General features: G+C 48.2%; 1 pseudogene; it reads right to left on the bottom strand.

Moving 5' to 3' along the window:
* The window catches only part of LOC128840631 (sodium- and chloride-dependent betaine transporter-like), a 68,270-nt pseudogene extending 54,934 nt beyond the window's left edge, over window positions 1–13,336 (bottom strand).
* Between the last annotated feature and the right edge of the window lie 947 nt (window positions 13,337–14,283).

The following is a 14,283-nucleotide window of genomic DNA, read 5'->3' on the forward strand; positions in this document are numbered from 1 at the left end:
AGCTGCAATTTCCCTAAATGTATTCATTATTCAGATTCATTCAAATAATATCCTTTTGAATTTTTGTTCACACTATGGATTGATCGCAAATATTCAAACATCAAACTTTGTTATTTGACTGTTATTGGTCAAATAAGTGAGATCGTGCTGTTTCTGTTCCCTGACTGTAGGAGCACATAAGCACTACTGGCACTGAAATCTGCCTCTGAAATTCACTTTTTGTGAACATTTATGCTAGTAAACCAGATTTATTCGAAGTATGAGGAAAGTAAACACAAAAGGAACACAAATGTGGCCAAAGTGAACTGGTTTTAAAAACCACTCATTCAGACTTTTCATATGAATTATTCTCCCAGCTCTAGTATCTGGTAACAGGCCTTTAAGTATTGACTATTAAAAATTAACTTTCAGTCAAGAGTTGACTTTCTGTTGACAACAAAGTTCTGTAGATGATCTCTGAAAATAATCTTACACCACTGCAAATATTAAACCAAAGTATGTTCTTCTTAAGAGATACTGTGAACTCTCTACGGCTTGTTCACAATATGTCAAAGCACAACTTTTTCTGGCAGTAAGAAACAGAGCACAACAGTTAAATTACTTGACAGCATCTCATCAGATTAGTAGATTGTAAAGCAGAAAAGACCATTATGATCATCTAATCTGACCTCATGGGTAGCACAGGCCATAGAATTTCACACAGCAATTTCTGCGTTAAGCCCATAACTTCTGACTGAGCTAGAACATCTATTGTAGAAAAACATCTAGGCTTGATTTAAAGACTTGGAATGATGGAGAATCCACCACATTCCTAGGTAAATTGCTCCTATGGTTAATTACTCTCACTGTTAAACATTTGCACCTTATTTCTAGTCTGAACTGGTCAAACTTCAGCCGCCAACCATGGGATCTTGTTATGACTTTGCTAGATTAAGGAGCCATCTACTGTCAGAAATATTCTGCCCATGTAAATACATTCTCTTTGTTAAGATAAATAGATTGAGATTTTTTTAGTCTCTCACTGTCAGTAGATATGGTTGGAAAAATTTTGATCATACTATTTTTGCCGATCAAAATATGTGGATTTGTCAAAACCAAAACTTTTCATGGGAAAGGATCAGTTTCCACAAATCGGTACTCAAAATGTTTTGTATATAAAGTTTTAAAATTGCCAGCATGACAAATTCTGGCTTACCAGTTCAAAACAATTTTAGGTTTAGAAAACTAAAATAATGGAAGTAAAAAAAAAAAAAAAAAAGTTAAAAACTTGTAATAGAAATGAAACATTGCAAAATTATTGAAACTAGACACTTCAATTGACCCAAATTGATTTTTTTTTTATTTTCAGTTTCTAAAAATTTTTAATATTTTGACCTTTTGTCCTGATTCAGGATGGGTAACATTTTTTGAAATCTCAAAAGTTTCCACAGGACAGGAAAACCATTTCCAGGTCGGCTTTAACTGTAAGACAGATTTTCCAGGCATCCGATCATTCCTGTAGCTCTTCTAAATCCTTTCCAATTTTTCAACATCATTTTAAAGTATCTTTTTAAATCCGCATGTTTACACTTCAGTATTTGATTGTTTTCTGAAGTGCAAAGAGAGAAGAGTGGGGAGGAGACATGGATTTTAATTGAGTCCCCTGTGTCTCCACACATATGCAGCAAGCAGGAGAGAGCAACTCCGTACATTTCCATTAAAGGCAAAGAGTCTTGCAGGCTTCACACATTCCCATCTGAGAGTTGAGCCAAGGAGAACAATAGTAAAAAGGTTGTAAATATGGGAGATGAAGACAGCCCTGTGGACTCAGCAGGTCATTGACGCAGAACTAAAGAGATGTGTCTATTGTGAAGGATGCGTCCCAATACCTGTACCAGGAAAAGGTGAGAGTGATGGGAGCTTCATGGATGGAGAGAGAGCAAATAGTGGGAAACATCTTTTATGGAAGAAGGGGATTGAAGAAATTGGCCACTCACCCCTCAGCAATTGTCACAGGTCCTCTAGAAATGTGCAAGACCAACCCTGAGTAGTATAACCCCCATCACCGCTGCTCAGGGGGTTATACTCCAGCCCTGCACCATTGAAGCCTGAGTGGCTTCTTTAAGCCTCCCATGTGAAATATGTTTTGCTCATCCAATCCAGGAATAGAAACAATAACATGTGACTTATGCAATCACAACCAGCCAGCCCAGCTCAAATTTTCAGGATCGAGTGTGGAATGCTCACAGCAGTGCCCTATTTGTGAGCAATCCATTGAGTTAAAGAAAAAAGACAGAAAACCCCCAAACTGAGCAATTACAAATAATGAGAAAGTGGGAGGTAACCGTGATAAACCCCCAAGGAGATTATTTCTAGTGGGATAGTCATTCTGCTCTGGTGTTTAATTATTATTGGTGATTGGAGATTTGACACTAAAACAGGCTAATGTTGCAAAAGCCACCAGACCACATGGGGACTGTGCATCAGCAGCAACTGGATGATTGTGTGTTGCTAATGGTGAAGCAGCGTCTTTCACAAGGTTTCCCCATTACAGTGGACCATGCTGGGCTAGGACTTCACCATTTCTTCTAAGATCTTTCTCTTGTCTCCCCTCTGATTGACTGACTTTCTTTGCTCGTCTCATAATGGACTAAATTCAGACCCACCATAAGCAGCTGCGACTTCAATGCAGTTGCACCCACCCGTGCCAATCCGAGTATGGCCCTATGTCTTGTGTGTTCCCTGCCTCCTTTCTTCTCTCTCTGTATAATGGAGAAGGCTAGGAAGGGGGAAAGAGATATAATGGCAGCTAGGAGGAGGTTTAGGGACTAAGGGGACAGAATTTGCTCTTACTTTGCCTGTGGACTTGACTCCTTTCCAGATGCAGAAGTAGCAGATGACCCAGGCGAGCAGGAGGCAGAGAGCCAGCTCCCAGCGCACAGTGCCCAGATTGTGAATACCGTCTGTGAGCCCCAGAGCTCGCTTCCTGCCAGTGCAGGAGGAGAGAGAAAGGTTAACATCCCAGACTTGACTCTTCCAGCAGCCCCCCGCCCAGAGTTTTCATACACATCCCATAGCGCAGCTGCCCAATCTCCCCCATCACTCCTCCTTCCACTCCACCTAGCCCTGACAGCAATACTGTATTCTTGGTCACCACAATGCCTTAGGTCTTTGGGATCCCCTCACAGCCTTGCCCCTGCAGTTCCACCTCACCCTATAGTCAGCCTGGGCTCTCCAACTCTCCCAAAGCCCTCAATAGCCCCACTGCAGCCCCCAACCATTCACAGCACAGTTACTCCTGATCTCACATCACTTTAAATAAATTAATGGAGATATCCCATCTCCTAGAACTGGAAGAAACCTTGAAAGGTCATCAAGTCCAGACCCCTGCCTTCACTAGCAGGACCAAGTACTGATTTTGCCCCAGATCCCTAAGTGGCTCCCTCAAGGATTGAGCTCATAACCCTGGCTTTAGCAGGCCAATGCACAAACCACTGAGCTAACTGCCATCCCTTTACCTACTTCACAGGCCACACTGCATCAGCAGCCTCCCCTGCAGCCGTCCGGTATCATCAATGGCTCCTAATCACCTGCTGGCTACTTTGTTTCCTTCAACCATGCCATGTTCTATGGCTCTCTCCAGGAACCCTTATGGTTATGGCCCTCATTCATCCCTACAGGTTCCCCTCAGCACCCAGGCTCCCTAAGGCTATGTCTACACAATGAGATGGGAGGAGTCCCACTTCACCCAGCCATACTCTCCCTCACACTCACCTGAGTTAGCACACTGACAATAGCAGTGTAGCCCTGGTAACATGGGCAGGGGTTGCTTGTGCTACCAGCCCCCACTATGTACCCATGGAGTTCAGGAGGGTTGTACTCAAGGCATCTAGTATGGTACTGTCTCTGCCCATGCTACCATGGCTACACTACTATTTCTACTGTTTTATGCACACTAGCTCAGATGAGAGCTGGCATCAGTATAGCTACAAGAGCTGGGACCACACAGCCCCGTTCATAGTGTAGACATAGTGTAACAGGGACCATGTGAGAACTGACCACCATGTCCAGACAGTTCCCCTGCAGCCTCTCACTACCCTAATATCTATGACAACTCTATGTACTCCCGGCCAAACCTCACCGCCCAGAACTCTAGGGGCTCCCTTGTAGCCGGCAATGTTGTACTGAAATCACAATGGTTTTTGTAGCTATTGGTGGATGGATCCCAGGGCACAGGAGCCTGACACTGAAGTTCCAACTCTTCCTCTGGCTCATCCTGTGGCATTCGACAAGTCACTTCACCAATGGGGAAGCTGAGACACAGCAAAGTAAAACCCGCAGCTGGCCCGTGCCAGCTGACTCCGGCTCGTGGGGGTTGGGCTGTGGGGCTGTTTCACTGCAAAGTAGATTCCTGAGCTCGGGCTGGAGCCCAGAATCAGGGACCCTCCCACCCGGCAGGGTTCTAGAACCCAGGCTCCAGCCCAAGCCTGGACGTCTACACAGCAATGAAGCAGCCCCGCAAGCCTGAGTTGCCTGGCACAGGCCAGCCGTGAGTGTCTAGTTGCTGTGTAGACATACCCAGACAGGCTAAGTGGGATAATGGATACTGATCACCTTTGCAAAGCACTTTGAAAGTGATGGATGAAAACGTGCTATTGTGATTGAGCCCTTGATTCCCACTTGCTTCCCGTGACTTCCCTAGATTGGGAGGGGGCACGGTTGTGAGTGCGAGTCCTTACAATTACAACTCCCATATTGTTCACGCCCCCTGAGGGCCAGTGCTGGATGATTCCCTACAGTGTATTCTGCAGCATTTCTCCTTTCTGGACTCCTCCCGGGTGCTACGTCTGTTTGCCCTCTGGGTGGTTTCACGGGGTGCATTAGGTACCCAGCAGTAAAGAATCACAGAAAAAGTTGCTTTCCTCGAACACTGAACAAGGAACTCAATTAGAATAAGGGGGAAAGCTACTTTGTCTCTTCCTGCTTCACCGCAGAGCTTCTTTGCAGAATCTCTTCCAGCCCCCTTCCACCTGGCCTCCTACTCTAGATAGATCATCACACTTGGTGTGCGTACATGCGTGCCCGCTGGGTGTCTGTCAGGGCGGCCCTGCCAACGTGTGTTCAGGCCCTGTGTATCCACAACCTGCGGGTGCTGAGTGCATCTGCCATGTCAGAAAGAATGTGCCCGTGTGCGTATGTGCATGTGTTCTCGGTAACGGTCTATGTCTGACCTCTGGGGCTGTGTGGTGCATGGGGTGAGGCAGCGTGTGTCTTGGGAGTGCCCATGTGCCCATGGCTTTCTGTCAGTCAGTGTGCCCAGTCAGCATGCAAGTTTCATGTGCGGTGAGTGTGCTCATGTGCCCCATGATGTGTGATGTGTCATAGGTCTGGGCTCCGAGATGTGGCACTTGCACATCTTTTTTGTCCTTACAGAGACTCCATTTGGAGTATTCACATTGCTGTGACCGCTTGAGGAGAGAAGAGTGTGAAACCGGGGTACGTACTCCCAGAACTCAGTTACTGGGGAGGTGGCATTAGCAGGCGCTGTCCAGTTCTCCATGTTAGAGTGATTCAGAAAGTCCACGCAGCGATCTACAAAGGAAGAAGCAAGTCAGTGAGCCTGGAGAATTCTCATGTTTCTCAGCCTTTGTGCTCCCTCCCGCCTCCAACCTGTTCACTGCAGCTGCACAAACACACTTCACGCTGCCCTGTAAAACATCACTCTCCCCCCACCCCTGCCAGAATCCTAGTCCAGGAACAGCCAGAGGGATGGGGGAAGTGGAGGCTCCCTACTGAATAGAACCCAGATGGCTATGGAATGCAGGGTACTGTGGGGCAGCGACTACGGTTACCCAGGCTGGGAAGTCACTTAATGTTAAGAGATCACTCAGAGAGGAATTTCCCTGGCTTTCCCCACAAATAAAGCTCTGCTTCTGGAGCTGGAGGAGTTGGATCTCCCTTTGGGGAAGGCAGTGACCCCTGTCAGGGGTATGGCCAGGGAAGACTGTGAGTCGACTGACCGTGGAGAGGGGAACTTTCATAGATCCACAGATTCCACGGCCAGGAGAGACCACTGCAACCATCCAGTCTGGCCTCCTGGATGACACAGGCCATAGACCTTCCCCAAAATAATCCCCAGAGCAAATCTTTCAGAAAAACATCCAACCTTGATTTGAGACTTTAAGAGTTTTGCCAGGAAAGCTTCTTTTACTCAGGGAATGAGGGCGGGGGGGGAGGGGTGGAGCTGGCATAAGCTATACTGGAAAAAGCACAATTTTGCCAGTATAAGCTGCAACCACACGAGATGTGCTTTACCTGTACAGTACATGGTGCAGCTATCTCGACAGTGCACTCCTAGCACAGACCTGGCCTGAGAAAGCCAAGGACTCAAACAGTTCTCTGCTGTGACAGAGGCTGGCCCAGATGCTTGACGGTCTGAGGTGTAGTGAGTGGGTTGTGCTGTACCCTGTTACACTAGATAAGGGCAATGCCAGCTCCAGTGAAAAGCTCCTTCCATGGCTTAGAGTGGGGTGAGGACTCCAGACTAAAGCTGGTCTGAAAATGGGCTTTTTTTTGCTGCTGAAAATTTTGAATTTCCCGTGAAAAATCGAAAACCAAAACATTTTGATTCAGAAATGCTGCCATAGAGTTGTAGTTTGGATGTCACATGCTCCCGCTATGAGCTGAGTTCCCTGGTCAGACTACCTAACCCATGATGCACCATGGTCTCTCCTCATGGTGTCAGGAGGCTGTTGCATCCTGCCATGGTGCATCATGGGAGAAGTAGTCTAGCTGGGGAGCCCAGCCCATAAAGAAGAATGGACACATGAGCAAGGCTGGATTTCCCATTGGGCACAGTAGGCATGACTACGGGCGCCTAAAAATTCAATTTTTGTCACTCCCAGGTCCCAGCAGGGGTGGGGCCAGAGTCGGCTGAGTGAGAGACAGCCCCATGCAGCCCTGCTGGATCGCTCCTCGCTCAGCTAGCAGACACAGTCATCTCCCAGTGGGGCTGGTGAGTGCAGTCAGGGGGAAGAGTAGGTCTCTGGGGGCGTTGTGGAGAGGCTTTGGGTGGTGGGGGGTTGTGGAGGGCGCTGGGCAGTGGGGGGGCGGGTGGGAGATATGTGTGTGTTGGGACAGTGCGGGGTCTGTGGGTGGAGGGGGTTGGGTGGCGGGATGCCTAAAAGTTAAAAGTGGCAGTACCCCCACTGCCCGCAATGGTAAGGAGCTCCGAGCCACTGTGAGGGTACCCCACAGTTCCCGTCTGCCGCTAGGCAGCGGGGACCCCTGGTGCTCCCGGCCAGAGGCGGATAAGGGGTTTGTGGGGCTCTGGGCCAGAGCAAGTGGGGGACACTCCCCACCCCTTACACCTGCAGTCCCTCTCATCCCCACCCTGCACTCCTCCTGGGGAAATGGGGTCAGAGCACGGGGGCTTGCCCCGCCTCCTGCCCCGGCCCGCACTCCTTCTGGGCAGAGGGGTCAGGGTGTGGGGGGCTTCTCTCGCTCCCCATCAAGAGCGCCGAGTGGGTGGGGGCAGTGGGGCAAGCCCCTGTGCCCTGACCCTGCTCCTGGGCAGGAGCGCCAGGGCGGGCAGTGGAACAGGTAAGGGCACCGGAGTGCCCATTTTTCCAGGGTCCCCAGTTGACCAGGACCCCTGGGCATGGGCCCTGTTGGCCCAGTGGCTAATCTGCCACAGCTCCCAGCTGCTGCCGGTGGCTGGGGATCACCCCACAGCTCCCGGATGCTGCCTGGCAACGGGGCCCCCGGATCTCCGAGCTGCCACAAATGGTGGTGGAACTCTGCTGCTCCCGGCTGCCGTGGGGGGAAGGCCCCGCTGCTCCCAGCCTCCGTAGGCAGCGGGGGGCCCAGAAGCACCAAGTCACGGGTGGCAGGAGACTCTGGAGCTCCGAGCCCCTGCGGGCGGGGGTGGGGAGCTCGGAGCCAGGGGGCCCCGCAGCTGCCCAGACACCAGGGAAGGTGTGTGGACCCTGCCTAGGGGCATGCAAGATGTAAATCCAGCCCTGCACATGAGGAAACCAAACAACACCCATTTGGCCCACAACTGCATTTTGAAATCAAAATATTTTCGTTTTCAGCTGAATATTTCAATGAAAATTCAAAATTTTCCACATAAAGCAAACAGTGCAAAAAATGTGTTTAATCAAATACCCAATTTTCTGTCAAAAAGCAGTTTTGATGGAAAGTTTTCAAACCCTGATCCTCTTTCCAGAAGCAGACTAGCTGAAGTTGTACCTGAGTTCCAAGGATTATTACAGGTGGCCCAGGGAAGCACAGCAGTAAAGGAGCTGAACAGGTAGAAGATAGCCCAAGATAGGATGATGATGTAGTAGATATTCAGATAGGATTCGATGACTTGTGAGGCGTATCCAATTCCTAAGAGGGAAAGTGACAGGGGTTAGGAAATGGCCCCCCAGGCAAGCCCCAAATATATCAGACTTTAGCTTCAAATAGTGCCATAAGCCACATCCCACTGGAGCTGCGGGCAGGGCAGATTAATGAGCAATTTGGTTCACCAAAGAATCCTGTAAGACTTAGGTTGAGGGTGGGAGATCCAGATGTGGTTCATCATGGTGGAGAAATCAGAAATAAAAAGGGTTTTCACTGCTAATTATATCCCACGCCCAAACAATGGGGCCAGAGCAAAAGCATAGGGTCAGGAATCTCCATCCTTATTGGTTTTTAAAGCCCAGCTTGACAAAGCCCTGGCTGGGATGATTTAGTTGTGGTTGGTCCTGTTTAGAGCAGGGGGTTGAACTAGATGACCTCCTGAGGTCTCTTCCAACCCTAATCTTCTATGATTCTAGGAGGTAGCTTCTAATCCTGGCTCTGCCAATATCAGCACATGCCACTCTGAGCAAATCACTTAATCATTCTGTGTCTCAGTTTCCCCCTCTGTAAAATGGAGATCATAAAACTTCAGGATAGTTGTGAGGTTAATTCTCTGTGGTTTTAAAGTAGAGCTGTCCAGAAAACAAGAATTCCATTTCACAAAAAATTCCAGGTTTTATCATTTGTTTTTGTTCTGCTTCAGCACAAGAACTAGACTTTTTGAAATTTTTCACACAAAAACCCATGAGACCCAGAAATTCCATCGTGGACCCGAGAAACCCATTCATTGACTCACCTTCAAAGAGAGGGCAGATCTTCCTCCAGGCGGTGACCCCTCCCTGGCTGGTGTACTGTCCTAGCGCTGTCTCCAGGAAGAACACTGGGATCCCACAGGTGAAGAGGAAGATGAGGTAGGGGATAAAGAAAGCACCTGCAGAGAGAGAGAGAGAGAGAGAGAGTGGGTAGCAAATGGAGGAATCTTTACTACTCGACATTATCATAATCATCCATTACCAGGTACACTAACAAGCGAGATGTACCATCAAGGCTCAGGTAAACACCCTTGAATGTAAATGTCTATCTGAACTAAATGGACCCGGTGGGCCTGCAAAACTGTGCAGATGTTGCAAGAGAACAGCCTCTTGGCTTTCTTCTTCTTGTCCTGGAAATACCACAAGCACCCCCGTCCTCATGCTATTTCAGCACTGCCGTGTCTGGTCCTGGCCAGAACCTGGAAGAGCAGAATGGCAAGAAGACAAAAAAAGCCACAGAAAATAAACGTTGACTACACTTTTCAGTCCTTAAAACCGGTTTGAGCAAAGGTTTGGGAAGGTAAGAGGAAATCTTATTGTATCCAAACTGGGTCCTCCTTACCCAGCAGTCACAGGAGAGGTCTCTGCAGTTGCTTCTAATCTGCTGCCAGGATCTTGGTTTAGTCTCCAGCCTTTCCTTCTCCCATCTCCTAATTTGCCTTTCCAAAGAGAGCAGCTGAACTCCACACTTCAGAACCCACCCACCCCAGTGTAACGGCAGACATAAGGCAGGCAAATGCCATTCTCCTCCTGGTTGAAACAACAGCCCTCAGGGCCTCATCAGACACAAGGAACAAATGATAAGTGAATATATTCCCATCCTTTGCCCCAGTCCTCTGATAAAAACACAGATGTTTGGAAGAAAGATTTGGGCTCCTTCTCTCGAAAGCAAATCTGGTTGTTCTTAGATCTGTTTCTCCCTTGCCAGAATCAGTCATGCAGACCCACATTCCTTCCCATGAAGGATAATTAACAATTGGGTCTAAATAAAGAACATTTCTCCTTGTTCTTATGCCAATAATGTTAAAATAAAGAGCAACATCAAAATGTTCCCTAAACACAGAAGTATTATAGTTGCAGGGGACATAGGGCCAGCAGACCCTTCACATCTAGACGGGATCAGTCCAAGTTCATGAAGTAGGAAACATAGATCCTGTACGTATTCAGCTAAAGGCAGCTGCTCCTTTCACAGCCACATAAAAGACCTTCAGTCAGAGTTCTTCTGAGACAACAGTATTATCCAGTATTGATTAGATGAATCCTTAGGGAGATCCCATACCCTGTTTTCTGATTCTGATCGTCCTAGTGGCTGATCAATGTAATCAATAATCATTTACAAGAGTGCCACCTTACATTTATAAAGCTTCTTTCTGTTCTGAAGTTCCCAAAGTTCTAGCCAGAATACCAGGGTTAACATCTATTTTTGCAAAAAATGACATGAACGCTTTCATGACTGTACAAGTGATCAGCTGACCCCCCAACACAGTTCTGAGCCATTGGGTCTCAACGGGAAGGGTGCTTTGTACTAGAACATGAAAACCACTTTCTGCAGCATCTTGAATTTTCTGTGGTAGTCTCCCAGCCAAGTTTTGCCCAGACCTAGCTGTGGTCACTTTGAGAGATCTAACAAGATCACAGCCTGATATGTTACAGCTACATTAAAAATAATCATTGAGGGAAATAATTTAGTAATTTTTAATGCAACAGAAAGTATGCAAGTAGCCTTTTCAGTTACATTGGTCAGAATAGAGACTGCAAGGATTATCAATCCTTATACTCCTGCTTCACCTGGCAGAAGAGACCCAAATTCAAGGTCACTGTGATCTGGCCTTTACTGAATGGGAAGTCAAAGGGGGAGTGGTATATATGACTGTGAACATTATCTCAGGACCTGACCGTGGAATGGGAGCACAAGGTGTGTTCTCAATACCTTACAGGACTATATTATTTTAGTTTTCCTCAATAAACCAAAGTCCAACCATTTTTATAAAAAAATTGGTGATGTTTGATTATCTTCCCCTCCCTCCCACCTCTCTTTCATTTTACGGTCACTAGAAAATCTCATTTTTAATCATGTAAAAGATCTTACTGCAGTTTTACTGGACTAAGGAATTAAGCAAGTCACACAAGAAGCAGCACTGAAGGGGGATGGAATCTTTCTGTGGGAATGTTTCCCCTGGCCAGGGGTTGGCTACTTATAGATCTATTACTAGGGAAGAGGTAGAAGTGTCCTTTCCTTTCTCATCCTCCCAGGCACACCCTCCTGAAGCTCCTCAAATTCATCTTTACCCCTGGGACAAGTGCCTTGCTCTTTGGCTTTGAAAATCCAGTGACTTTACACAGCTTTAGAGTTCACTGGGGACAACACAACTCTGTTTGGATAAGTGTCCTGTCAGGGATTACCAGAAATACCAAAGTACTGTGAGAAAGGCTACAGTCATGGGCCAGTCAGGCCTGAAGGGTGGGTTTAGTGGGGACTGGAGCATCACCTGGGTCACAGAACATACAAGATAGGGGGGCAGTTGCCCAAGTGCCCTTGAGGAGGAGCCCAGGCCCTGAAGGAGATAACATCAACAAAGTATTTTCCCCTGCCAGAAAATCAGCTGTGATCAGAGAGCTCTTGGGAATAGCTGGGAAGAGGGGGGAAATGCACGGGGGCTGGAAAGGAAGGGTCCCAGGTACTGTTGGGTCAGGGAACTGACAGGGTGGGTGCCCTGGCGGTGGGAGCCCCCAAAGGTTCTGACAATTCAGCTGTATTTTAGATAAGCATCTCACCTGTTGGCTGCCTCTACAAATGGCAAACCTAGAGGTTCATCCATTATTAAAACAGGGAGCCTACTGAAAGGTGGATTTCTCCTCTCCATCTGGCAGAGCTTCTCTGAGCATCCAGTTCTGGAGTGAGATTTGTCTCCCACAGCTCAGCTTACCTCACTGTGTGATTGCTTCACTGGAGATACGGGGGGTGGGCGTGCTCTCTATGTATGGGTGTGTATATATGAACGGATGAAAGTGCCTGCTCTGGTGCTCATATTCCTGGGCCAACATCTCACACAGACTGGCCTGTTATGCACTTACCACCTCAATTTTTGTAACAGAGATAAGGGAATCTCCAGACGTTGCCCAGGCCGATGATCTCCCCAGCCATGGAGAGCATAAACTCCATTTTATTATTCCACTGGCCTCTTGGCTCCATTTCCAGCTTCTCCTTTTCGAGCAGCACCATGCCCACATTGGGCTCAGCCTCCACAGCTGCTTTACTCTCCATGGCCCAACAGAGCAGGGGAAACTGGGAGGGAAAACAGAACACAGACTGTAAGAAGCTGTTACAGGACACACAGGTGAAATGAGCCTGGAAGGGACTCAGCCACCCAACTGGACACATTTGTATTGTTGTGTCAGAAGCCTCAGCTCAGGGCAATTCCCAGCGTAGTCCAGGGAAACTCCAACTGAGAACTAGCTGCACCATGGAAGGGCTGTTTCTTAAAAGATGGAAGCAAACTGATTCGTCAGCTGAAACGGAATCTTGGCCCCACCTTCATCTCCACCTCCCTTTGACTAGACCCACCTCATCCCCATCCTCTTATTCCCAATAGTCTCCCTGTCACTGATGACAAAACCTTTTTAAAATGTCCGGATATAATTTTATGACCAATAATTCCAAGAAAGGGAAAAGCAATCAAAGTAAATGCTGTGGGGAGATACATTGATCAAAACATTTATGGGGATCAGGAAGAATTCCCTCAGAGTGCGCAATATTGTACAATTGACCAGGTGAATTACAGGGTGGTTACCTTCCTCTAAAGTAACATATCTGATACTGGTCACTCTCAGAGGCAGGATAGTGAATTTGATGGATCAAGTGTCTAAACAAATATGGAAAATCCTATTGTCCTATTTCCAGACATTGCCAGGAGTCCTGAATTACTATTTTTGGACCCACTAGGCAACAAAGCTTTTTACATCATAGCATGTCATAGGAGCAGAATGTAAACACACTCCTTTGACCTAAGTCTCCCTCAATAACAAGAGAAAAAAATGATTACCTACCTTTCATAACTGTTGTTCTTCGAGATGTGTTGCTCATGTCCATCCCATTCTAGGTGTGCATGCGCCCATGTGCGCGGATGTCAGCGATTTTTGCCTTAGCGGTACCTGTAGAGCCCGGGAGGGGATTTGGGGAAGGAGTCCAATGGGGGATGGAATGGGGGCGGGGCAGGGGTGGACTCAGGGCGGGGCCGGAGGTGGCCGAGCACCCACCGGTGATAGGAAAAGTGGCACCTATGCGTCTAGGGCGGCTCCAATGTTATAATAATCAAGAAAGAGACCTTCCAGGAGAGAAGCAGGAGTGGGCAGGAAGCCACGGGTTCGAAGTTGGGGGCACATGAGCCTGGATAGCACAAGATTCAGGTCCCAAGGGGGGAACCGGGTCTCGTACATGCGGGTAAAGGAGCTACAACCCCTTCAGGAAGCTCCCCGTCATGGGATGGGTGAAGACTGACCTGCCTCGAAGCAGAGGGTGGAAAGCCAAAATGGTCGCCAAGTGTACCTTGATCGAAGATAGCGACAGTCTCTGGTGCAGTAAATAGTCCAGGATGTCCTGCAGTGGGGCCTCATCTGCACAAATGTGTTGGTCCGTAGCCCAACACGTGAACCGCTTCCACTTTGCCACATATTTAGCCCTGGTGGATGGTTTTCTGCTGCCCAGCAAGACCTGCTGGACACCAGCGGAACACCCCCATTCATCCACACTTAGCCATGCAGCAGCCAAGCCATCAAGTGCAGCGACTCCAGGTTTGGGTGCAGCAGGTTGCCGTAGTTCTGTGAAGCAGATCCGGTCGAAGATGTCCGACAGAGAGCCCTTGTACCTGCCCTGCACAGAACAGAACACGTGGCACTTCCAGTTCTGTCTGAATGCGAATAGGTCCACCTGGGGAATCTCCCACCTGCAGAAGATCAGACTCACCACCTCTGGATGAAGCAACCATTCGTGGCGAGACGAGAAAGTCCTGCTGAGGCAATCTGCCAGGAAGTTCTTGGCTCCAGGCAGGTGGGTGGCTACCAGATGAATGGCATGTCGCACACAAGTCCCAGAGGCTGAGAGCTTCCTGACAAAGGGCCGAAGACCTGGCTCCGCCCTGCCTGT

Source organism: Malaclemys terrapin, chromosome 1, assembly GCF_027887155.1.
Source record: "Malaclemys terrapin pileata isolate rMalTer1 chromosome 1, rMalTer1.hap1, whole genome shotgun sequence".
NCBI classification, from domain to species: Eukaryota; Metazoa; Chordata; order Testudines; family Emydidae; genus Malaclemys; species Malaclemys terrapin.